The 25,976-nt window shown below is 41.9% G+C and overlaps 1 long non-coding RNA gene across 9 annotated transcripts in view; it reads right to left on the bottom strand.

Annotated features, from left to right (window-relative positions):
* Positions 1-25,976, bottom strand: part of LOC110394836 — a 32,669-nt gene that overhangs the window by 1,273 nt on the left and 5,420 nt on the right. For 3 of the 9 annotated variants that reach the window (XR_002435952.1, XR_002435948.1, XR_002435946.1), the window contains exons 3-4: positions 3,096-4,721; positions 2,241-2,310 (exon numbers count right to left, since the gene is read on the bottom strand). This is a non-coding gene — a long non-coding RNA (uncharacterized LOC110394836). Of the gene's footprint in view, positions 1-2,240; positions 2,311-3,095; positions 4,722-6,260; positions 6,305-8,180; positions 8,500-9,178; positions 9,295-25,976 lie in introns of those variants that run through there. The other 6 variants (XR_002435949.1, XR_002435947.1, XR_002435953.1 and 3 more) reach the window with 5 other exon arrangements.

The following is a 25,976-nucleotide window of genomic DNA, read 5'->3' on the forward strand; positions in this document are numbered from 1 at the left end:
TGCGGGGAATAGAAGCGTGGCCATGGAAGACTAATGGCATTTGTTCGAAGCTTGCCCTCTGCTTAAGAGATGAGTGAGTCCTATGCAAACTGATGAAAACAGTGCAGATTATAACTGTACTGCTCAATATTGTGAGTTGCATTTTCACTGAGTATTTATTAATATCTTTTCCACATATTTGCAGGTGTCAGGGGACAGAAGTTCCACTTTCTTTTCCATGAGAGTGTCTTGGGAAGCGAGTATGCAAGCTTAGTAGAACGTGGATAGGATGAACAAATGCATTGCTTTTTGCGTTAGAGGAGGGACTGAGAGTACGACCGAAGGCAGTTGTTACTTCAAAGTACTTCAAAGTTCGGTGGGCTGCGAGGAGAACGCTTCAGGAGAAAGGTGTCAGAAGCAGTGTGGGAGCTAGGCCTGGCAGGGCTGATGCAGGTCACACAATCCAAATCTGTAAAAATTGACTAAAAATAAGTAGAAAATAACCCCACGTTGGAAGCGTAGCGTGTCGGGGAGGCGTACCCGCAGCAGGGGTTGTTGGGAAGGATCACCGCCAGAGGAAGGGTTCGCTGCCCGCAGAGCCCGGCGCGGTGCCGGGTGTTGGTGTGTGGGGCTGTGACTGCTGAGGCGCTGATGGCAGCAGCGCGCAGGGCGACCTGAGTGATATTGGAGTTTATTCCTCACCGTTAGGTGGCAGTCTAAAACAAAACGAAAACCCAAACTGCGAACCGGGAGTTCCAGCTGCTGGTCGAGATCTTTGTGCTAGAAACTTGATTATAACTAGTGCTCTTGGATGGAGAATGTATCTGGGCGTTAACTGCTCTTCCCTTCCTGCTGTGGGTAGGTGGGCTGCTTGGTGTCCTCAGAACCCCACCTGGCACGTGCAACGGGAAAATGGCCTGCATTCTGAATTCTGTTGGCACTCATACAGCATCTCTTCTTGTCACACGGTAACGCATTTCCTGGAAGAAGCACGGCCTCAGTGTGCTGTAAGAAGTTGCCACCTGCTTTCCAATAGGGCAGAATTCCAATGCCAGAGCTGGGCAAGGATATTGAGAGCAAATAGCATTCAGCTTCATGAGCTGTGCGTGTGCCCGAACCCAGGCAGCGGCTAGATCAGCTGTTCGCTAAGTGGTAGTAATGGGCGCGTTGGGCAGAAGCTAGAAATAAAATTAGAGCTCTGACTAAGCTACCAAAGTGCTGCTTCTCTGACTTCTGTAATTCTTTTCTGATTCACAATGTGTGTCCAGGTGTTTGCATACAGAATTCATCTGGTCTGAGCATGGTCCACTGATCCCACGAGTCCTTGGTTGTGACAGTCCCCAGTCTTGTTGCAGGCTGATTAGATCTTTTTTGTCTGCGTGTTTGTTAATAGAATGCACATCCTTCTAAAATCAAGCCTAAGTGCAAACAGTGTGAGTCTATGTACAGCTTCTCTGGGGCTGCTCATATCTTGACAGCTGGAAGTGCGTGTCTGCCCACAGTACAGACGTAGCCTGAAACGTTCCTAGACGTCGTGTGCCTCCCATGGTACTGCTGCTGTCCCTCTGAGCAACCACAAGGGCAGGGCAGGCCTTCCCCGCTCACCTCCCTGCCTTTCTGCTAAGATGCCACCACAATGAACATGGCTGTGTGGCGTTTTCCCTCCTTCCTGCTGCTTTTTTGTGGAATGCGTATTATTAAACAGATCACAGTCTTGACTTCAGCTTAGCTTGTAATCAGGAGCTGCTTGTATGCAGGATCTATGGCTTGGATAACAAACAGTTTGGATAATAAATGAGAGCAAGAAGTCTCAGAAGGTCTAGAGGGAAAGCTGAAACCACTTCTGTACGTGGCTGTTAGGAAAGACAGTTGTGACTCTGCTCACAAAGAACCAGTTCTCAGATTTCACCCTACGTGAACCAAGCGCAGCCCCAGGGCTTCCTGCCCGCGCTCGGGGTGAGTACGTGTGGCAGAAGTGTGCTCATGGGAGGCACGTGGTGTGCCTGGCACCGCAGTGTGGCCGTGGTGTGCATCTGCACCAGAGGGATGCTCGTGGCGATGGGAACGTGGAGGTGTTCCCTGTGAATTTATTCGCGTAAGGGCCTTCATATGTTTCTTTCTCAGGTAGGCCCGAGGGCTCTGCAGCAGTGTTTGGCACCAACCGGTTCCACAGCTGCCCCCAGAGCACCAGTGCTGTGCTGTGCTGTGCTCTGGGGGGTTCTGAGAAGAGCTGTGACCATACAGGAAAGGCAGAAGTTCACCTGGTGAGATGAAGGTGAGAGCCCTGCAGCTCAGCCTGCTTCGTTCCATGTACCACAGCCTGAGAAGTGCCTGCAAGGAGAACAGGACAGTAGGAAGCCTTTCAAACTGCCAGGGAAATGCGTCATTAACCAGGTGTGCTCGTTTAAGCTTAGCATTACAACAGCCCGAGGGACTGTGATTCCTAGAAATGTTTACATGGAGGCTGGCTGTTCCTTACAAGGAAACGCTAAAGAAGGTTGAGGGGCGATCGTCCGGTGTGTGTAGTGCAGCAGAACCCGGTGCCCCGTGCCAGGACCAGAGGCAGTGAGCACGAGCGGAAACATAGGAGGTTCTGTCTGAGCACCAGCAAGCACTGCCGCAGAATTAGGGTGACTCCGCCCTGGCACCGGCTGCCCAGGGCTGTGGGGTCCCCTCCTTGGAAACATTCTGAAGCCGCCTGGGTGCGCGCCTGGGCACCCTGCTCCAGGAGGCCCCGCCAAACAGGGGTTGGGCCTCCCGAGGTCTCTTCTTGCCTCTTCCATTCTGGGGTCTCTCTCTTGGCTTCAGAAGCTACTGACACAAGTGGAATAGATAATTGTTCCCTGCCGAGTTTCCTTAAACTCGTATTGTTGAGGAAGCAGCAGCAGCACTGTTTACTAGCATACTAAGAGTGGGTGAAGCCAGGGCACTTCCTAAGCAAGTTACTGTTCTTTAATTGCAATTAACTCAGACACCTGATGTTGAGCTTCAGGAATCAAAACTGTTGGTTTCATTTTCTGTAAATGTTTCTTATATAGCAAATATAGTACGAAATTATCTTCTGCCACAAAAACGTGATGCGTGAGCTATAGTAGAGAAACAAAAGGGAATTATACCTGGGTGTTGCCCGCCTTAACATCACGCGTAGAGTTTGCCACATGTTCAATTTCTTCAAAAGATAATATAAACATCTGAAAAATAAACCGTCTTCTGCACCGCTTAAAGACTAAGGTTAAAAATTAATTACTTTGAAAGCAACACAATCAAAACTAGCTTCTTCAGCACAAATTTACACAGAAATCAGATTCCTGTTGTGTTTTTAAGGCTGATCTTGACTACAAGCGCTCTCATAATGAATGTTGTTAAAAGCTAAATAGGGTTTGAACCCAGCATGGAATATAAATATACATTTGCTGATATCAATTCTGATTTGTTTAGTTTCTGAGAGTTTTTTCCAGTTTGAGCATTGTGCTCCCAATGCCATTTGGCTTAACGCTGAGGGAGGAAGTGGTCCTGGCCCAAGGTCAGCAGGAACAGCCATAGGGAGCGGGAGCAGCTCTTTGTCAAAGGAACAAAATCACACCTCTGCTCAGGGAAAGCTTTTACTGCATTTGACATCACCAAGAACTGAAGCTTTCAGCAAGAAGAGCTGTTTTGTTTGGGGCCCAGAGATTCCTCCATCTTTGTCCTTGTGAGGAGCAGCAGGCCTTGGCAGACCGCAGCTCCCCACTAGGTCCAGAGCTCACCAGGACCTGCCGCTGCCTCTCGCCCTCTCTGGGAGCCCAGCAGGCCCAGGGCTGCAGGCCACTGGGGCACGTTCTTGCACGGCGCCGGCTGAAGGGCAGCTCCCGCAGCACAGCGGCTGCTCCTTCCGGGGGGTATTATCTTATCAGCTCACCAGCACGAGCACCCTCACTAAGGAGCAGCGTTTCCTCTGCCAGCGTGCCTCAGTGTTCCCTTAGGAAACGTTGTCCCTACCAGATTATGCTTCAAATCACACCAACTCAAATGGCGTCATGTCAAAATAGCACTGCTAACAGACACTGCGGAAGCGCAGTTACCCTGCCAGGTGTGTGCGCAGCCGTCCTCACAGCGTCCTCACAACGCTTGTGTCCTGCCCTTGGTGTCCTTCCCTGGGCAGCCACGGGGCATGCTACATTGCTTATGCTGTTCATAAACAAATGCAACCGTCACCATCTCTCCGCTTTTTTCATTCTGTGCCTGAACGTAAAGCTGCACAAAATGAAGAACTGGAATGAAGTAAATAAATGGGAGAGAGGAATGGGAGCCAGGATCTTCTGAGATGCAGCTGAAGGCACCACGAGATTTGCCTTTATTTGCTGAATTATCTCCTTATCTCTGCCACATTTTTGGTAAAATAATGCAGTGTTATTGCTCACGTGATAAAATTAACTGACGTTGACTTGCAGTTATGCCCACTCATCATTGTGCCCAGGAAGAGCGTGATCATAAAAAAGCAGTTGTGACGGGCCTGACGAGTCTTCCTTACCTGACTGCAGCAGAATTCATACTGCCTGCTGCGCATTAGATGAACTGCAGCAGCACCCCCGGGGAGGTACAGAGCAGACCTTCTCAAGCTCTGTGCAGAATAAGGCTGTTCTTTCTGGGGGCACAGTTGGCATCTCGGGAGCTCTAATGAGCCTCTCTGAAGCCTTGTAGGACCGGGAGATCTTGGAGAAGGGCACAGCAGAGGGTTCCCCTCTCGGACAGGACACTTGCCACTGGAACACAACCAGCACCTGTTCTTACTCCAGATAGTTTTGACAGACAACATATTTTAAGAAAAAAAAATACAGCATGTTAATTAGTAGATAGTAATTGTCACTCTTTGAGTTGCTTGATTTTGGTTGATCAAACAAGACACTTTGTCCCACGTGACGCACCCTGGGGTTCCCAGTATAGCCTGCAGCAGACTGGCCAGGAAGAAGACCTACAGCAGGACTGCATTGTTGTGAAGTGGCAGCTGGAGGCCGGGCTGGCTCTGCTAAGACATTTCTCCTGACTTTTTCTTTAAACACTTGAAGTTCTGTGATCTCTGAGCATTCACTGACCATGCTCCGCTCCTCACTGAGCAGATGCTGGCTTAGACAGCATCAGTACATCCTGTATGGGCACGAGAAAAGCAGGGACGATGTGTCCTGAGAGTCTGTGATACCTGCATCACAGATGGATGTCCACCTACAGCATAAGTATTGATGCAGGATGTATCGTATGTATCCCAAGAGTGACAGCTGCTGGTAAGTAACATTTCTTTGCTCCGACTGATGGGAACAATCTGTCTCTGCACCAACAACCTCTTGCTCCAGATACAAAACCCAGCGCTTTGAAGCCTTGAGGCTATATTGCAGCAGAAAGCTGTAAGTTCAGAGCAAAAAGCACTCTCTTCTTTTGTTTGAAAATATACATCCAGTCACCAAAAGGCAAGTTACACGTGAGATGAAAGTAGATCCAACTTGGGAGACAGGACTGTGTTCTCTGGGCAATCTGATGTGGTACTACACTGGCAGCCCTGCCTGTGGCAGGGGGTTGGAACTTGATGGCCCTAGAGGTCGCTTCCAACCCAAGCCATTCTATGATTCTGTGATTTACTAATCAAAACTACAGCAGAGGACGTAATCCCACAGTTCTTAAATCAGTTTGAGGCACACATTAAATGAAATAACTGCAGTGAACTCACCCATTTCTGGCCAGCACTTTTGGAATGCATTTGGACTCTTCTAGTTCCTCCTCCAAGGCAACGTATATATTTGCAATATTTTTTATTCATCATTCGGGACGTGATGTTCCAGCACAGAATTCCTGATGTATCAATTAACTTGAGAGAGCTGGAAAGCTTACCTTGAAGTTGTGCACTTAATGTTGACATTAAAAAAGAAAACGCTGCCAGCATTTGATGAAGTGCCAAAATGAAAGTGCTCTGCTCAGGCTCACACCAGCCGCCTCATTGTTCCCATCCTATCTCACAAGATAATCAAGTGTCCAGGCCATTCTCCACCCTTTCCTCATTTTCTCTGCAGGGAAGCATGAGATCAGCACCTTTCTCCTCTTGTTCTTTTTTTTTTTTTTTTTTTTTTTTGTCCTTTTCGTGGCTGGTATTTGTTTTGATTTATTGGAATTCATTTTCTTAAACTGAAAAAAAAAAAAAATCCTGGCATAGAAATTGAGGATATCTGCAGCCTGGGGACACTGCATCTTGAGCCCCCCTGTAGTCAGACCTGCTCTGTAGAATCATTATCAGCACTTACATCTTAGCTTTCAATCTTTGGATTCTGCTCTGAATTGCATTATAGGAATTTCTTCTTGGCTGTAGAGGAAGCACAGGGAGATTAACGTTGCTGGGCTAAAGAAAGTGAATGCCACTGTTGTGATTACAGAATCACAGAACTCTGGGGTTGGAAGGGACCTCTGGAGATCATCTGGTCCAAGAACTCCATTAGCAGGTTTATAATTGCTAGTTTGATATTCCAGCATTCAGTGATCTCTCTGGAAGTAGGAGGTGTTAGTGGCACAGCACTGTTTACGTGTACCACCCAGCATTCAAAGATGTAAGCCTATTGCTGCCAGGAGATAAAATCACTTCTCATAGCGTAAATGTAAGAGAAATACAAAGAGCAGCCAAAAGCAAGATTTAAAAGAGTCAAAATTCTAACAAAATAGGAAACGTAGTCTGGATAACTACATAAACATCCCATCCAAATCCATTTTGGGACTGTTAATCTCCCATTTCACATAGTTTGGTCACCACTCCGAGTCTGTCCAGCTGTATAGTTTTTGGCAGTGTCAGATGACAAACAACATATAGTTTGTGTTTATTTCCTCCGTTCAGAATCACGAGTTGTACCTCTACCAATCAGAAAATAAGTTCTAGCCAGAAAAGTACTAGTACTAGGATAAGTACCAGTGCAGAAAAAACTACAGGTCACAACTTTGGGGATGCAGAACTCCTCCTGCTAAAGCTTTCTGTGCTTTATTCATGCTAGTTCTGATGTCTCCGTTACCAGTCTCTCCTGCCATGCTTTCCTAGCTGTATGACATAGGGGCTAATGACAAATTGATAGGAGAAGAGATTTTGGCCGCAAGCTAATTCCCGTTATTCAAGGCAAGATTGGCCAATGAGAAAAGCATCTGAAGCGTGGCAAGAGTAGCCACCGTTCTGGCAGGACAAGGTGTACTTCAACTACTGGCAGAACAGCAGAGTAAAAGAACAAGAGGGCAAATTGATTCCCAGCCATAAATTCTATTCTAACAGCATTTCTTTGGTACATCTAATGGCAGAGTGGCACAGAGAGTGATACCTCCACTACAATTCATGTTTTCAGCCTGTCGCTGCTACCCTGAATTGCCTCATTTCACGGTTTCCCATAATTTTTTGGTCTTATTTGGTCTTATTTGGTCCTGTTTTTTGGAGTCATTTTTATTATTCTCTTAAACCTGCTCTGCCCAGGTTGTAGCCCACATAGGTGGAGTAATATGAAGAGATCAGAAAAAGTGGCACATTTCCAACTCTTAAACTTTTCTGTGTTCATTTTTTTTTTTAACTGCACTTGTATCTGCAGTACTACCTAGATTCCTTGCTCATTTCATGCTCCTTCCCTCCCCCCTCTGCAGGCACCCACCCTTCCCATGAGGATTTAAGAAGAAAGGGAGGGAGGCAAGGCAAGCTTTCCACCCTGCGGCAGAACCAAGCATGCCTGCACCGAGCAGGGAAGTTGTGCTCTGCCAAGGACTCTGTCTGTGGGTTTCATGGATTTTAGCTGCATGCCGTGGCAGATTACGCTGTGGATTACCTTCAGATACGTGTACGAGAGGTATTTCAAGGTATTACACCTCTTAATCCATATTTAGCAAAAGCCTTTCAACATAACTTTGTGGTATAACCAAATACCTGTATCATTTTAGTACCAAATACTATATGGGGTTACTAATAGAAGTACACTGTAGTTTAGAGCCCAGTTGTTATGCGTGGTACCAGTTTTTTTCTATAAGTTACTGCCCTGAATTGTCAGTGGATTACAGAAAGGAACCGTAAGCAAAATGTTCAAGTGATGAGAAATAAAATAATGGCCTTCAGATAAAACCCAATTTATTCTACTATAATTGTATCAATTGTATAATCTCATACAATATAAGGCTTACTAAAGAAAAGAATAAGAGACATACTTTATCTTTGTGAAAATTCTCCCCATCAGATATTTGAAGGAAGAAAGTTAACATTCTGAAAACAGGAGTAGCTGGTATACAATAAAATAAAATCAGTATCGGTTGCTACATGACTTCTATTGAATTCACCCTGAATTCTATTGAATTCACCTATTGCACTCACATCTTCAAGCTCCGTTAGACATTTACTGAGCACACTTTACCCATCCAGCTGCTGTAGTCTTCTACCCCTTAGTAATTCAAAATGTTCTTAGTTCTGAAATGGCTCCATCACCGCTTTCAATTTGGCCTCGTCTCTTACTGTGTTGTGCTTGAATCACAGTTGCATAATTAGTTTCACTACAGAACATAAAAAACAGACTATCAGGAACAGCAAATTACTCCATCCATTATAGAGGTACGGTCTGCTAATGAAATTATGGACTAGAAGCTCATGTCCTTGCAGCTTGCCTTAGTCAGGTCCATTAAAGCATAGGGCATACATTCAGGTTTTTATTTATCTGAAGCTTTGAACAAATGACTTCCAGAACTAATTCTTATGACTGCAAAAGTGAAAAGCATTTGGAAAAAAATATACATTTTAATTATCGAACTAGGAAATCAGTATTTGGTATTTTAAGCTTCAGGGGACAAATATTGAGCTTTCTCTATAAAATGATTAAGCAGTCAGTGAAATTAAATCAGCTCTAAAACTCAAGGTTTCTGTACAGGCCTAGATATTTTCTTCATGTTTACAGTCCTAATGGCCACATAATTTCTCAGCTATTTTAACAAATATGTTTTGTCTGAATGGAGAATATGTCTGTGATGTGCACCTGAGCGCAACATGCAGGGGAAATTCTGTCTTGACGGCCGGGCTCACTTTCGCTTCAGGGGAAGCTGAGTGCGTCTCTTCGGTGGATGACAATAAAGTGCACAGAAAAACTCTGTTTCCCATCTGTTCTCCATTCACATCCTCACAAGATAAACATACCATCTTAGGAAATAATACATTCACTAAGCCTCGCTAAGTCATTACCAGTTGAGAAGGGAACAACTGTAGCACCACCAGAACGGGAAGGATCGACCCGGGGAAGAGCAAGGCCCCGCACTGCTGTTCCGGGTGGTAGCAGGAACAGAGAAATCGAAGGCTTCCTGGAGCCAGAAGAGAGGATTCCTCAGTCACTGAAGCAAAGTCACTTCAGTCACTGTTCCCAAAACTAATTTCACATTCTACTTTCAGCAGCGTGTTTTTCACTGAAACTTCATATGTGAGATCCAGCTCATCTGAGATGCCTAACTCCAAAAACACTATCTGTAAACAATTTTGATAAGATTTTAAAGCAAATTTTACTTAATATGGTATCTAATATCTTAACAGTCTGCCCCTAACTGAGGCAGTGGAAAAGAAGAATCATTCTTACATAAAATTAGTACTGCACAGGTCGTGAGCACAAGGTCTGTGATCAGACCAAAACTTGGTGCCCAGTGAAATGTTCAATCTCCATACAAGATGGAGATAATGTCACCTGCACAAAAGGAGCAGGATCATGGCTTTCCTCCCTTCATCCACATCAACAATCATTATTGCACTCAGTTACCACTCTCTGTAGACACCAACAAGCATACTACCAAGGGCCAGCTCTGCAACATAAGGGGTCCAGCTTGTTGAAACTCTGCTAAAAATCATGTTTTCTAAACAGACCTTGTATTTTATTCAGTTTCTGGGATAAATTCTACTGGTATCATTGAAGGATTTAATTTGAAAAAAAAAAAAAAAGAAGCAATTGTATTAATTTTTTTCGTTATTTATATATCTGAGATGATGGATACAGCTGAGGGATAAAATCATCTAATCAAATACACTTCTCTGTTTAATATATTTTCTAAGTATAAAGATAGCTTCGTCTTAGGGGTCGTATTAGTATTCGAGATGTGTGTTTCATACAGCTTGAAAATGCTTTCTGTTTTATATTTGCACATCTCAGTGTGATAATCCTATCTTGTAAAGTATGTACATACACGGATAAATTAAACCAGCCACATAAAAATCAGACTAGAGATAATATAGCACAGGGAAATGTGAAGTCGTCATCTCGTGTGAGTTTAGAAAGCTCTTTATTTATCTACATTTATACCATCAGTACAACAGGCATAAGTTTCAGCTTCAAAAATTGACTGATTTAAAGCTGAAAATTTTTGAATGCTTACTGTAGCTGTTGCTTTGGCTTAGGAGATTGCCTCATGGAGTTGGAATCGGCAGTGTGTATTTGTATTTGGTTGGCAATCTGGTCAGCGTGAAAAATTTTACAAGAAAAACTTGCCAAGTTTTGTGTGAGTTAACATTCTGCTTGTGCACTAGAGATAATCAGTACGATTTATATCTTGGAAAATATAGCATATGCTAAGGCTCAGGAAAGAATGTGCCCATTGTATATCCCATTCTTCATTTCTTTGTAAGCCTCCTTATTAGTATGAGTTGGCAGGAGGAAGGTAATATGTTAGCAAATACTTTGGCATGTTCATGTAGGTAGGCATTACCATAGCCATAGTGTCCCTCGTAACTGCTGCACCAGCACATACTTCTGTGTGTCTGTGTGGGTAGTAAGCATTAGCATGGCCTTGATGCCCACGATAAGCACTGTCCCCCACAGTCATCACCAGCAGACTTGAAAGAATTCAGAATTCTTGCCGCAGAAGGCTTGTGCCATTGTTCACAGGTTATGTGTGAGTGGGTAGGAGGAGAAGACTGCCCCAGGATGTGGAGATGGATGTGGCTAAACACTTAACAAACCTTGGGAATGAAAATAAACAGCCTCTATTGCAGTTTCCTTGGCGCCAGTGTTCTTCCTGTTAGAGCACAGATTTTGGCAAGCGGTTGGGATAAGCACTTTGGCAGGCTGCTCTTCCTCGTGCTTTGGAGCAACGCCTGACCGGCTGGTGACAGCCATCAGCTGTCATCAGCTAACCCCAATTTCATGCACTTTTTTTCTAGCTTATCAAACTGTTTCTCTGCTGGTGCATGGTTCATAGACCTGCCTTCCCAAGCTGCTTACTCATCACTGACTCTTCTTCCCTTACCTCCTGCTCCTCCAGCTTTGTCAACCGTTCCAGGCAGCCTATTGCTTTTCTACTTTTGTTTCCCTTGACATAGACAATATTGGTATAGTTAAGATGCCTGGTCCAAAGACTTCTGAAAGCCGAAAAGCATTTCAGTAGCATACAGAGAATACCTTGATGACATCTGTCTGCTTGCAGCACAGACCATAGCTTAACAAAGGACATCTTCAGGCTGTTTGGTTACATTAAAGTGCACGGCTGGTTCCAAGCCAGGTCCTGACAAGGATCATCATTCTCATGAAACCAATCAGCATAACTGCAATTAATTTAGAGCTCTGTAAGCAGACAGATGAAAACTGAATGTCTCGGTACACGATACAATCTCAATCCTGAAAAAAAAATAGTGCTTCAAAACTGCACTGAAGATTAGGTTTTTAACAAAGCCAACACAGGATGTATCATCCATGCTCCACTGAAGTAAAAGTTCAGTTTCAATTGGAATCTGCATTTTGATTTTCCACTTCAAATTTAATGATACTAAAGTAAGCTCGCACCTTTGCATCAAGCAGCTGTGGGAAAAACAGGTTTTACATAAGTAACGGCACCAAAAAGTTGTGTCACGTACACTGAATACAGCTATGAAAATACCTCCTTGCTGATGGACTCAAAAAAACCTTCCTATGGACTAAATCAAGTGATGACAAAAATGATATGTCAGGGGTGCAACACTTTCTTTCACACCTTGTAAATCAGAGTGACAAGGTATTATTCTATGGAATTCCCCAGAGAGAATCCCCATATGGTCTCAGCAGAGATTTACAGAGGCAAGCAACATGACTAAACAATAAGCAAAACAATATGTTAAAAACCTCCGCCTAATATTGAAGTATCAGGAAACAAAATAATCTAACTGGGACTAGGACCCACTTTGCATATGACACTCCACACTGAATTTGTAATGAGAATTAAAAAAAATTGTTAACACTTAGGCACCTTATGCTGCTGCCTGTGATAATCCCAGCACGGATCATTCTTCAAGGTCTCGCATGACTGTTTCAAAAAACTGCACTCAGTCATTGCTCAGCAGCAAGAACAATGTGGTTGGAAGTCATAAATGTCTTTAGATCCCACCCTTTTTAAGAAGACTTCTACATTTAAATGTAAATTTCAGGGAGGCATCCCATATCCTGTCTTTCCTATATATGTAACCAGATCAGCTGAACAACCAACCTTCAAGAATGAGACTCGCATAAAAATGGCATTAGAATTGCACTCACTGGTGCATAGAAACCTGTCAAGCCTTGTGCCTTGTTAGATACAGACTGCTTCAATATGAAACGTGACTCAAAGTATGGCCTCTTTCTCAATTGCTACAGTTTTATGGATAGTGGGAAAATCTACCTTTCATTTATGCTTGGTCTAATAGACATTAAGATAAAAATATTTGATGTGGACTAGATGCAGAAGATAACCCAGCTGGTAACTTTCCATCCTGTCAGGAACATTAAGCCCACTCCCTGAAATGAATTCTTGCTCAGTTTCGTATGTCTCCTTGGCCTAAACGCTCTCTTGCAGTAAGACGGAAAAAGACAGATTAATCAACAACCACAGAGACCGGGCCCAAAAATACTTTGGCAGAGATTAGGCCATAAATTGGCACAGTGCCTTTGAGTGAATTACATCCATGCCACTGGACTTAGTGGCCTTTCTCATATGGCTTACTATATATTTACAGCGACTTGGCATCTATCTCCATTTATTTACTTTTTTTCCTCAAGTGTCTTCAAAATACCAATATCATAACTATTAGAAGAATTCTAGTAATGGCATGTTTGGCACTCAGAAGCCTCTTCTCTCTTACTTAATTTGGCTTTCATCCCTCTCTTCAGTAGACATTTTGGATTCACTTTGCTGTTCTTTGTCCTACCCATGCAAGTTCTCGGTACAAATTTCTAGCAGCTCACTGTAAGCATGGCTGTTTGACCAGCTCTGAGCCTTGAGAGGACTTCAGTGGAACTAGATGAAAGTGAATTCCATCCAGAAAAGCACTAAATTATGAGAAAAAATATTCGGAACACAATTCAGACTTAAACTGGAACTGAGTTTCTGCCTGAAGATTGACTTTGTGCTGGTTGGCAAGGAAGCTGCATCGTTTGATAGCAGCTATCACACCATGAAAAGAAAAAGTATTGGTCATCATTAGCTATCATTCCCCATGTAGGGGAACTCCAGGCCTTATGAGGAGCAGCTGAGGGAGCTGGGATTGTTCAGTCTGGAGGAGGCTCAGGGGGGACCTTATCGCTCTCTATAACTACCTGAAGGGAGGTTGCAGTGAGCTGGTAACTAGTGACAGGATGAGGGGGAATGGCTTCAAGTTGCACCAGGGGAGATTTAGGCTGGACATTAGGAAACACTACTTTTCTGAAAGAGTGGTCAGGCGCTGGAATGGGCTGCCCAGGGAGGTGGTGGAGTCACCATCCCCGGAGGTGTTCAAGAAACGTTTAGATATAGCGTTGAGAGACATGGTTTAGTGGGGTTATTGGTGGTAGGTGGATGGTTGGACTAGGTGATCTTGTAGGTCTTTTCCAACCTAGCTAATTCTATGATTCTATGATTCTATGTAGACACAGCAGATATCACGGCACTTTCAACAGAGCAGATATTGCATGGAGTAGTAGAGCTGAATTCTGTCACTTAGTGTTGGTTCAGAAAGCACAGCTGTCTTGCTAGTAATAGCCAGCACTAAACTAGGCTGTTTTCAGCACTGATGAAGTATCCCATGTTCTATTTTTTGTTTGCAGCATGAAAGCTTTTATTCAGGACATGACAAATGGGATTTCTGTGACCTCAGCTCAGCTCTATCAGCTGATAGAGGCATTATTTTTGGCTGTAATGCCACTATCGCTTTAAATAATTTAGATTGGAAACATTCAGGATGAATTTCACAAGGAGATGTCTGCAATGGAAATCATCAAGTTTCCTATGGCATCCAGGCCTGGGACACTGTCTAGAAGGAAGAAGAAAACCTGCGCTCAGCTCCCGCTCTGTCTCGTGCATAAGGAAAGGCTGTGCATGTCTTCTCGAGAAACTCAGATACTGCAGCGATTGTCTGCAATGCAGTGCAGATTTCCAAGCTATCTTCAGATTAGCTGGCTGAGACCCATTAGAAATCTAGCTTTGGCGCATGAGTCTCTGTAGATATGCCTGTCCTGTCTCTGTGACTGCGATGTGAGCCATCAGTTCAGTTCTTGGACTGTGAACTCAAGCAATGAAAAAAAAATCGTGACAGGCTGAAAACAAATAAAAGATCCACAAACTGTGCTCTTTGACCCGAGATGGAAAAGTGCACAGTGCATTTTTTCAAAGACTTGAGACATGCTTGTTAGCAAGAAAATTCCCAAGGTGAAAATTGTTGTGTAGTTGTCAAACTTCAAGAATCGTTGTTTGGAGAAAAAAAAAACAAACCTGGTGTTGCAAAGCTTGCTGCAAACTGAGAGCAGCTGACAACATTTAAATTGAAGAAACTGAGGACCCTTTTGATCCTGGATTTGTCACATGCTTACGTTTCTGTTAACACTCACTTCTGCCAGTGCCTGGTCCATTTCCATCCAGTTTATAGATGGGCCACTGGAAAGACTGCTAGTTTTAGCTTTTGGAAAAGAGCCAGCACTCAGACTTTGTAAATCACTGAAAGCTCAGCAAAAACAGTTACTTACTGAAATGGCTGAAGAAGTTGCCCACCCTGTTCTCAGTGCACCACGCTTTCATCACCAAATGCACCACCCCACTGGCAGTATAACTAAGTTTCAATGGAAAACAAAAAGGCTGTGGAGATCAAATTCACATCCTACCCTTGGGAATTTCTACCTAGCAAAGCTGGAAGAGCTGTGATGAAGAGGGCTGCACAGCTGTTACCCACATTAAACATCTTGGTGGAGGAAAAATCACTCTATTAAAGTCACTCAAACTCTAAACAACTTTTTTCTTTTTTTTTTTTTTTAAGAATTTGCTGCAGAGAAATAATAAAAAACAACAAGCCAACACTGGTTAAGGCAAGGAATATATTTTTCTTGGAAGTAATCCTAGATCCACTGAGATTACTTGCAAATCTTCATTGATTTTAATAGGATGGAATCTTAACCACTTTCGTTGGAAAGGAGATGAACTCCCTAGTATGGCAAGTCATTCCATTTTTCATATGCTCTAGTACAGGAATTTGAAGAAGGTCAAGAGACATCCTCCCTAACATGCATTCAGTAAAACAGTCACTGCTCCAGGCATCTTAATAGCCTACAACTTAGGTAGAAATCTCAGCTGTTGTCTTTGATGTCTGCATTGTGTTATGTGATAGAAATATACAAATTCATTAATAATTATAGATGAATTAACACAGCTACAATTCAGTGTAAATCGGTTGGGGTATATGTCAGTCTACTAATACCTAAATGTTGAGTTTCAAAAGTCTTAAGCGGCTATCCACTGTAATAAGTCTGGAAAGCTCAGGTTTTGCTATCACCAGCCCCAGCTTACAGAGCTGGGTCCTGATCCTGGGCCTGATCACTGTTCCTAGAAAGAATTCTTCACCTACTCCATGCCTTTCTGAAGTCATGCAAAATGGAAAAGAAAGAGAAAAAGAGAAATAAATAAATAAATAAAATGCTTCGTTTCTGATAAAGGAAATAGTCTAATCAAATGCAGTGAGGAAAGGCCCGGCAGAAATGTTTTTATAACACACAAGATGTTGAAACAAAGAAGTCAGTTGTAGAGGGACAATGACTGTAGCAAGTCAAGTGTCCAAATAATGCACCAGACTTTGAGTTGGAAAGAACGATACAGAACCAGATGTAGTCTGTGAATCAGCAACTCTGGAATGCCAGCACAGAAAGAATGGCAGTAATGATCCAAGAGGACACACAAAGGCACGCAGAGATTGTTCCAAGATCAATATAGCAGAGCACATGTTTGTAATATATATATATTCCTGTGATGGTAAAGTAATTTCTTATTAGCTTAGTTCCTCAAAGCATCAACTGAGGTCACACAGAGTTCCTGAGATCCCGTGGGTGAAAGCGTCTGCTAACCACTGGGCAAAATTCAAAACCAAACTAACTAAAAGCCTCACCCACACTTTATTAAAAATACCTATTGTTGGAGTATGGAGGAAAACCTCTGACTTACTGCCGCTTAGTTTCCAAAATCTGAATTCTGTTGGCTGAATTCTGTTCTAGTTGGCACTGAACTGGGCTGAGAATGAGCAGAACGGAGCAATCCTGTATTCCCGGCATTCTGGTGCCAAACACAGGATTCCTTTCAGTGGGTGGAGATGAGACACATGCTGTCGGCAAGGGAAGCATTTGTCCCCAGCTAACTTTGGCTGCTTGCTAAATACTCTTAGGATAGATGTGGAACCAGTGGGAGAGCCTGGCATGCACCCTCACCCTCACCCTGCTGGTTGCTCTCTCTCCTTGGCGATGAGGGTGTACAATTATTGTAGCACACAGACTTCATTCCTAAACATCTTTTGGACTCTAAAATTACAGACTCTTATATAGGTCAGCGACAGTCTTTACACCTTTTTCTTTTTGGCTGTCATATATTAGTTCATTCCCAGCAAAGGTGAGGGGTGCCACCTAGACCATTTGAGTTCATAGCCCCTGAGCACTTCTAGAGAAGAAATAAGAAAGAGAGAAAGCAAATGAAATTTCTATTTCTGTACAGGAGAAAAGCACATTATGCTGTTGGAAGATTTATCTACTGTAGAATTAAGTTCTACTTCAGGAAATTGTGTAGGGGCTAGAATGTATTGGAACACCTCTTCTATGAGTACAGGCTGAGAGAGCTGGGGCTGTGCAGCCTGGAGAACAGAAGGCTCTGAGGTGACCTGATAGTGGCCTGTCAGTGTCTAAAGCAGGGCTGGAGGAAAGAAGGGGACAGAATCTTTAGCAGGGTCTGAGATGACAGGACAAGGGGAAATGGTTTCAAACTTAAAGAGGTGAGATTTATGTTGTATATAAGGAAAAAGACTTTTACAGTGAGGATGGTGAGGCACTGGCACAGGTCGCCCAGGGACATGGTGTAAGCCCCATCCCTGGAGACACTCAAGGTCAGGCTGGACGGGGCTGAGTAACCTGATCGAGCTGTGGATATCCCTGCTCATTGCAGGGGAGTTGGACAAGATGGCCTTTAAAGGCCCCTTCCAACTCTAAGGCTTTTATGATTCTACGCTTCCACTTCGCTCCAAATGTCACCTACTGATTTTTTGGTCAATATTCTTTTTCTTTCCTTTTCACATTGAACAGAAACAAACACTGATTTATAAAATCTCCCAAGAACTTTTCCTCCAAACTTCAACCCAGAAGAAATGTCAAAAGACTTTATCTTGGTTAACTCAATCAGCTGACTGAGTGTATGCCCTGCTCTGCCCAGCATACAAGGAGACCATTGTTAATAGTCAGAAAACACCTCAACACTTCATACAGAAATCACATGGGAAGACCTTCTTGATAACTAGATGTGTCAGTTGGCAAGGAGAGGACTGACAGAGATGGGAAGCTTACTTTGTGTGTTTATAATTACCACAAACACTGCTCAGGATATTTTTACTTCTTTTTCTCAAGTCTCTGCTGTCAGCAAATTCAAATATCTTCATGGCTTCTACAGTCTACTTGGTGCTTGCATTTTCCTTGAAATCCATTCTAGCATTATGATGGAGCAATAATCCTGTCTCCAAGGAGAACATTGTTTTAGGAGACAACTGCAAAAGCACTCTTCCTTAAAAGGCCGCTGTGCGGTGCTCTGAGGTACGTTCTTTTCAGTCCCACTGTGCACAAATTAAAATGGAGGGACATTTAATAATACTCTATGTGGGCCATTTGCACTTGTTGAAATTACAGCTGTAGTTGTGTGACTGCAAGGAGCAACACAAGATTTCTCCCATTGCTAATGAATCTCGGACCTAACTTGAAGAGGCCACTGGTAGGGTGAGAAAGTTTTGTCTATCCCAGCTGCTGCACAGATTGCTTACCCATGCGACAAAAACATTAGTTTAAGCACTGAGGATACCTGTGTGCCCGGCCTATTGCTTCTTGAAGAACAGCAAGCAAGTAACTGGCAGTGTTACACTGTAAATGAAGGGGCAGTTGAATTGAACTGTTAGAAGCATGAGATTATGTTTCCCTTTGCAAAGCACACGGGCATTCTACACGTTTGGAGAGCTTGGTTGTGTACTGTTTGAGTATGAAAGCAAACTGCTGAAACCTCTGCTATTTTTGTTTCAGATATTGAAATATTGTCCTATAATGTAAAAAGAAGAGCTTAACAAGAGCTGGTTCCTGCTCAACATTTCTTGAAAAAACATGAAATAATGCAAATCAAAACCAAAACCAAATCAGAATAAAGAACTGTCACGCATTTTTCACATGCAGCTGACCTGCTCTGCTGTCTAAATACATACACCCAGCGTATGATCTTCCTCCTTCAGTTCATGGCTTGTTTAGCTAACAGATGCTTTGCTCTCCAAAGGAAATGGTAGAAAAGAAGTAGAACAAAATACAAAAAAAACACAAACAACAAACCCTATGCCTAATGCTTGTATCTGAAGGTCTCATAAAACAAAACTGTTTGCAACTGTTCCTGAAAAGCTTATAGCTTTGAATATTGTCTTGCTGAGCAGAAAATGATCAAGAACTGGAAAAATGAAGTAGGGATTAAAAGTAGAGATTAATTTTATAAGTATGAGATTTCAGTAAGTGGATTAAAATAAGATGATCTTTTTCTTGAAATAGAGATCAAGATACGGCTCTGTATTTGGTTCTTTGCCAGTTGTGCAATTCTCTTGGGACTTTTTCTTTGCATTTGTAACCCAGGCAGAGAAATGGCATGCAAGGGAGAAAAGCTCTGGAAAAGTTCATTAATGCCTCTGTAAATAGCAGTTCTTGTCTTGTATGGGCACTGTGAGTGCATTGTTTTTTTTTTTTTAAAAAAAAAGGTTCCGTGAATATGAAGCAACCCCAGCAGTGACAGACTTTACATTTCTTTACAAACTTTACATAGACATACAAGTTAAGATTAAAACGTATCTGCAAATTTTTTCTAACTGATCGAAAAGACCTGCAGCTCAAATTACTCTATTAATTAACTGCTTGATATTGAAAGGTTTTTCAGTATACGTCCCAAGGTAACTGCTAGCTGCAAAAAACTGCTACTTGGAGTCTGCTGGTGAAAAATCCAGCAGACACAGAGCAAACAGAAGGATTATGAGTCTGGCTGAGCCCATGTATTCTTTCTGCAAGTTTACCTGGCCACATTCCCAACATGAATTGCAAGATCATAGATGACAATGATGATTTCACATTGAGAAACTGAAACACATACACTAAGAAAAGAAAATAGTACTTTACAAAGTGAATGTGTAACTTTTCCGCACAGAGTCACAGTAGTTGATGCAGAACTATTTAAGGTAAATTGTCACACAGCAGGCAAACAGTACATTGTGAAAATAATAAAATACAGGCCATTGTACAGATGTTTGTGCTTTAAAATGACAACAGTTTGCCAGGACAAATGCTGTAGATTTTGCCAAGAATATATTCATTACTGTTCATCCTGCACAGGCTTTAGGCATTTAGGATGTGGCTGTCCAAAGCTAAGTCAGTTTATCTGTGCTCTTCTAGATTCAATACGGGCCACTTCAGTGGACAACTTATCTGATGTATCTTATAGTGACATAAATCCCCTTCTGGGTATACTTAAGTTTGTTCATAGACTCTAAAAAGAGACGAGGATGTCTAGACTAGTGTCTAACCTTAGGTGCTTATGATAGGCTGGGTGAAATCTGTTCTAGGTTTTCACAGTTCTGGTTATTTAATGCTCTAAGAAGCATCTTGCCCCAGGCAAGGTCAAATAAAGACTGTAACACATCTCTGGCAGACAGAAGAACTTCAGCCTTCCCCAGTTAAAATGCTGAAGGGAAATCCTGGGCACTGTCTGGACTACAGACTGTGAATACTATATCTGATCCTGTATGCTGCGGTATATAATTTTTCCTCAGACAATTTGTTTTATCTTGAGATTTCTACAAAAATTTCTGTTAGGACTCTTCTATATTTTATACATATGAATTTTTCTGAGTGTCCTCTAAAATCTTCAAGACAAGGTGTCTGGTGGTCTTAGTAAAGATTTATGTAACACTGGAATTTTTAGTTAATTCTAAAGTGATGTAACAAACATACTAGTACTTCTCGCTTTTATTAACAACCTTGTCATGCTGTTGAGTTGTGACATGCAAAAAGAAAGTAAATGCTTGCCTTCAAGGGAAAGAGCTCCGCAATTTCCCCAGTCTACATGCAAATAAGAGAAAACAAAAATGTTCTTCATACTCAGATCAAAATATTTCCTGTTACACATTCAACAGCCACAAAATGCTCAGTTGAAATTTCTCAAGAAATCTTTTATTTGGCCAAGAAAGATGAGCTCTAAGCCATTCAGAGTTACAGTCTCCCAAGCTTATAAGCACTGCTTCTGGTTCTCTGGATTCATATCTTAGCACTTTCCAGAACATAACAATGGTTGATTGAAGAAGACTGAGTGGGTCACTGAATGATGTCCCAGGAAACTGACAAATCACTGCAACACATATTTAACCTTGAAAGAGCATACAATCACTTCATGACCAATCCCATACCTCAGTGCACACTGCTCCTGATTGCCTGTACAGACTTAAAACACAGAGGAAAAGGACAAAGCATCCTTACCAAGCACTGAGACCACTACCCCCTTTCCAACTCCCTCAGCTAGGCAAGAGAAGTCTTGTAATGTGAGGCTAAAACATGAACACAGTGCAAATGCACAGAAATCTCCTCTGCAGAATGTACTTAGGTATTGGCCCTACTAAGAAACTGGATACAAAAGAACAATTATCTCAGGCTTTAATTCTAACTTCAGAGTATTTCTTATCTTGTTTTGTGATCCCCATACATAAACTTATCAACCTCCATCTTATAACATTTACAGTTTTTATAACAATGTACCATTGTTGTCTCTCTTTTCCCAGGGAAATCTAGCCATGGGGAATACAAACTACAATCTAATTATTTTTTTATATTAAACCAGCATGAACTTGTGTGTTAACCCTTAGATTATTCCATTAAATCCTACGTATGTCTAAAATGACCGTGCTGCTTCCTGTAGACCAGGCTGTACATTCCAGCAATAGAAGTAGGACTGGTGTGTTTGTAATCAGAATACATCCTGACTCGGAAAGAACAGACACTCCAGATGAATTAATATATAAAAGATTAATGCAATAAACCTTTGATATTGTAGATTAAAAGCAAAACACACGTACACACACATTTTTCAAAGCATATTAGGTCTGGCACTCATCTATGCTGCTGTGAACCATGAAGTGCGAAGTAACCAAGGTCAGAGAGGGATGATTTCCAGAAACAATGAAGGGATTAAGAAGTTCTCTCGTTGTGAAATAAATTTGGAGAACTATATCTGCACTAGATACTTTAACATCTGTCCTTAGTGTTATTAACAGTGAAACATATATACGGTTTGGTTATTAAATAAAATACCAGTAATAAGTTTACAAATAAATATATACTATTTACTTCTGAAAAATGACAAATGCACATAATAATAGAAGTGGAAATTTTTCACACTGGAATTACTTGAGCATTAAAATCTGCATGGGCAGCAGGTTGAGAGAGGTGATCCACTCCTTCTACTCTACCATGATGAGTCCACATCTGGAGTACTGTGTGCAGTTCTGGGCTCCTCAGTTAAAGAATGACAGGATTCTAGAGAGAGTGCAGTGGAGGGACACAAAGATAATTAGGGACCTGGAACATCTTTCTTACAAGGAAAGGGTGAGAGACCTGGGACTGTTCAGTCAGGTAAGACTGAGAGGAGATCTTATCAAAGCATATAAATATCTAATGGGCGAGAGCCAAATGGATAGGCCAGGCTTGGTGATGCCTAGTGACAGGGCAAGGGGCGACAGGCACAAACTGGAACATAGGAAGTTCCATTCAAACAGGAGAAAAAAACTTCTTTACTTTGAGGGTAACAGAGCACTGAAACAAGCTGCTCAGAGAGGTTGTGGAGTCTCCTTCTCTGGAGATATTCAAAATCCACCTGGGTGCTTCCCTCTGCAACTTACTCTGGGGAATTTGTTTATCAGGGAGGTTGGACTGGATGTTCCCAAGGGGTCCCTTCCAACCCCTATGATTCTGTGGTTCTGTGATTTAGTTCACGCTGTTGATGATATTTCTGAAGACAGGAGGAATTAAACAGTAGAAAATGGAAACCACGATTATGTCGATGAGACTCAGAACTAACAGGCAAACTAAGACAGAATTTTGTAACATATAAGTGTCAACTCTAGAGAAAACACTTTAAAAAGGGCCCTGATATCCACTTAGAAATTTGTTATGAGGCTGCTAACTCTGAATAACATTAAGAACAATGTAAATGCAGCCTACAGCATACACAACATTAACTCAATTAGTTTCAAATACTTATTCACTGGGAAAATATTCTGAAGAATTTCAAAGTGTATCCATAAAACCATTTTACATGTTATTCTAAAATCATTTCACTGACTATGATGGGTGAAATTATTTTCCATCAAAATGCCATTTCATTTTTTTTTCTAAAATTTCCAGTTTGCTGTATTAATACACTCTTTCATCTCCTTGGGAGCTCTTATCAACACAAGATACAAATTGCATAGCTCAGTCTGATGGCAGAGTTCATGCAGACTAACCATCCTGTTGAGCCATGACTGAGTAGAAATCCAGCGGGTGAGATAAGAGGAAATAAAGGCCACATAAGACTTTAAATCCACAGTAGTGCCTGTTAAATGCACAACAAGTGCAAAGGAGATAATGAATATTCTAATTTTGCTCATGGTAAGCAATCTAAGTTCGATCTACTTGCAAGGGGCACCGTTTCCCATTTTAAAAATACTAAATCTCACTGAAATCTCTGCATTATTTTTCCTTCTCCTTTAGTTGATAGCAAGTGTAACACTTTTTGGGGATTCCAAAAACGGACACTATATCAACTGAGGAAATAATTTCCTTATTTTTCCATCCAAGTACAAGCCTTCTCTTCACACCTGCGACTAAGGAAGGAAGCATTCTTTGCCAAGAGTGATGATACCATTGTTTCTGAAAGAGGTGTGGACAAATCCGAATACAGCTCTTTAAGAGTTGTGGGAATCACAAAGGCAATTTCAGTTCCACTAGTCCACCTTTTATTTCCGGCAATGTTTTTGTTATATTCTTCTAACAATTAGAAAAACAAGAAGGCTGGTGATGTCTGGTGAAGAAAAACTTAGATGGACCATGATCAGTTTTGAGGATAAATCCATGTCTTCTTCATATCACAGATAAAAGGGTTTTCATAAATTGTTCTCATTGTTCTTTTGTCTTTGCAAATATTATTCACTATTTTTGGCAGGCGTCATGATAGAAAGAGTCGTCATGAAGAGGAGTATTTGACAGCAGGAGAAATGTAGTAGGAAGCATTGCAGCAACTCTGGGAGAAGTGAAAAATGTATCTTGGCATCACTAGCAGAGAAAAGAGGACAGGAAAGACATGAACAAAGGCGAGGACAGAAAAGCAACAGCAAAGTCATACAAAGCATAGTCCATAAAACCAATGATCTTTGATTCAGTAAAGGTTCTTAAAGAAGAGAGAATTAAATGTGATATGACCAAGGAGTATGTCCTGATTTCAGCTGGGATACAGTTGATTTTCTTCAGAGTGGCTGGTATGATGCTGTGTTTTGGCTTTATGAAGAAAACAGTGTTTGTAACGAACCAATGTTTCAGTTGTTGCTGAGCAGAGTTGCACAGAGCCAAGGACGTTTCAGCTCCTTGTGCTGTCCTGCCAGTGAGGGAGGTAAGGGGGCACAAGGAGCTGGGAGAAGACATAACCAGGACGGCTGACCTAAACTGTCCCACAGGACATTTTGCAAACTAAAAAACTGGGTGAGTTGGCTCTGGGGGTGAGACACTGCTTGGGGACTGGCTGGGCAACACTCAGTGAATGGTGAGCAATTGCACTGTACATCACTTGTTTTATATGTATATATATGTATACATAAATATATATACATATTTATCATTAATATTATTTTCCCTTCCTTTTCCGTCATACTAAATATTTTTTATCTCAACCTACGAGTTCTCCTTTGTTTTTTCGTTTTTTTCTTTTTTACAATTCTCTTCCTCCATCCCACTGAGAGAAGGGAATGAGCAAACAGCTGTGTGGTGCTTAGTTGTCTGCCAAGTTAAAATGCAGCAGGGTGGGAAAGATTAGATTAGTAGCTATGTTTCTTTTGAACTGTCTGCGATGCCTGCTAGAGATCAGTAAAACAAGAAATGTATAAAGGGAAAACATTACAAGGCTGGATAGGCAGTGAGGGTATGGCTATAAAAAAGCTGAAGCTGACCATCCACATGAATGAAATACGGACGTGATGGGAGTTTATTCAAGATGACAAAAGATCTTCAGATGTTGCCAGAAAGTGATTAGTACCTGCCTCATCCCCTACTTGCTTTTTTTTTTCTTTTTAAGCTCTGCCACTCCTTAGTCAGCAGTTAAGTCAGCACTTAAGCACCAAGAACTGCTGCTTTCTCACATAGTATTGCCATGTTGTAATGTCTGGCAAATGTCCAGATTACAAAAAAAAAAGAGTTTTACTGAACACCTTGAAAAGCTGGTGAAACTTCTCAACCTCTCCATCCCGCGGACAGTTTGAAGAAGATGTGACTTGGATGAAATGAAGAAAACTATATGAATTGCACTATGACAAGTACATGTGCATGTGCACACACACACCACTCCCTTTCCTTAGGGCAGCTCTCCAGCTAATGAAGATTCTTACTTCTCTGCATGCAAGGCATATACCCATTTATGGGAAGATTAGAAGTCAGGATGGTGAGTCTGTGTGAGGTCAGCCGGAATTCAAGATAATATAAAAGGTCCATTTGGATGCAGTTCTGCCGTCCTCTCACCCCCCACGAATGGTTTGTTTACCACTGCCATAAAAATTTGTTCCACATAGAACTTGAAAAAGTGCTCTCAGCTTAGCAATTTCAAACTGGATTCTGAACGTCAGTTTCCTTTTGTGTGTATCTCATGTGCTGTCACCAACAATGAATGTCAGAATTGAGGTAACTGTTGATAAAAGACCTAGAAAAGGCTTTGGATTTATCTCCCCCAGCATTATTTCTGCAAAGCCTATGAAGTAGTGATTAATAAAATATATTTTTGTGGAAGATTTCAGACATGATTTTGAGTATAAGCATGCTTCATGCTAAGTAAAAGCTGTGCATGGTCGTCTTTCTAAGCAGAACTATACTGAAAAAGAATAAATATACTTTTTACAATCACTTTGTGTGTACGCATATGTAGTATCTGTGAAAAGCACCAGTTTCCTTCAACTGTCATAGAGCTCAACGTTTTTGATGAACAAACTAAACAAAAAGATCTAGTATAATTTTTCTAACCGTATTAGGGAGAGGCAAAACTCATATATTTTAAACTGATTCTGACTTTAATTTTCATTGCCTGATCCAAGGAGTGACAAGCTTGGCCATTTAGCTGTAAGGATTAATAAGTGAGAAGGAAGGCAAGGCACTAGCTGAGCTCAAGCTAGTTTTTTAGGTCCTTCCCTAGGAAATCATCTAGACTTCCCAAATACTAACAGCTTTTGAGCTTTACATTTTAAAAGAACATTTGTTAAGATGTTTTTTTGA

The sequence above is a fragment of the Numida meleagris genome, chromosome 2 (genome assembly GCF_002078875.1).
Source record: "Numida meleagris isolate 19003 breed g44 Domestic line chromosome 2, NumMel1.0, whole genome shotgun sequence".
NCBI classification, from domain to species: domain Eukaryota; kingdom Metazoa; phylum Chordata; class Aves; order Galliformes; family Numididae; genus Numida; species Numida meleagris.